Raw genomic sequence first — 340 nt, 5'->3', positions numbered from 1 at the left:
TGAGTATTGTCAGGATCCAATGAGAACTGGGAAGGTACTTGAAGTAAATATTATCAATGTAGTGTGGGTGGTAGAATAATGGCAAATTAACTTTTTTTAAGGATCAGCAGAGTAAGCTGAAAACTTGAAATAGCACATAAGGATGTCTTGTGCAGGTTTTTTTGAATCTAGGAATTAGTGCCCGCTCAGTGTGGCTCAGTGGCTGAGTGTCGATCCATGAACCAAGAGGTCCTGGTTTGATTCCTGGTCAGGGCACATGCCTGGGTTATGGGCTCAATCCCCAGTAGAGGGTCTGTAGGAGGCAGCTGACCAACGTCTCTCTCTAATCAATTTCCATATC

The sequence above is a fragment of the Myotis davidii genome, unplaced genomic scaffold (assembly GCF_000327345.1).
Source record: "Myotis davidii unplaced genomic scaffold, ASM32734v1 scaffold653, whole genome shotgun sequence".
Lineage (NCBI taxonomy): Eukaryota > Metazoa > Chordata > Mammalia > Chiroptera > Vespertilionidae > Myotis > Myotis davidii.
This window is presented reverse-complemented; position numbering follows the sequence as displayed.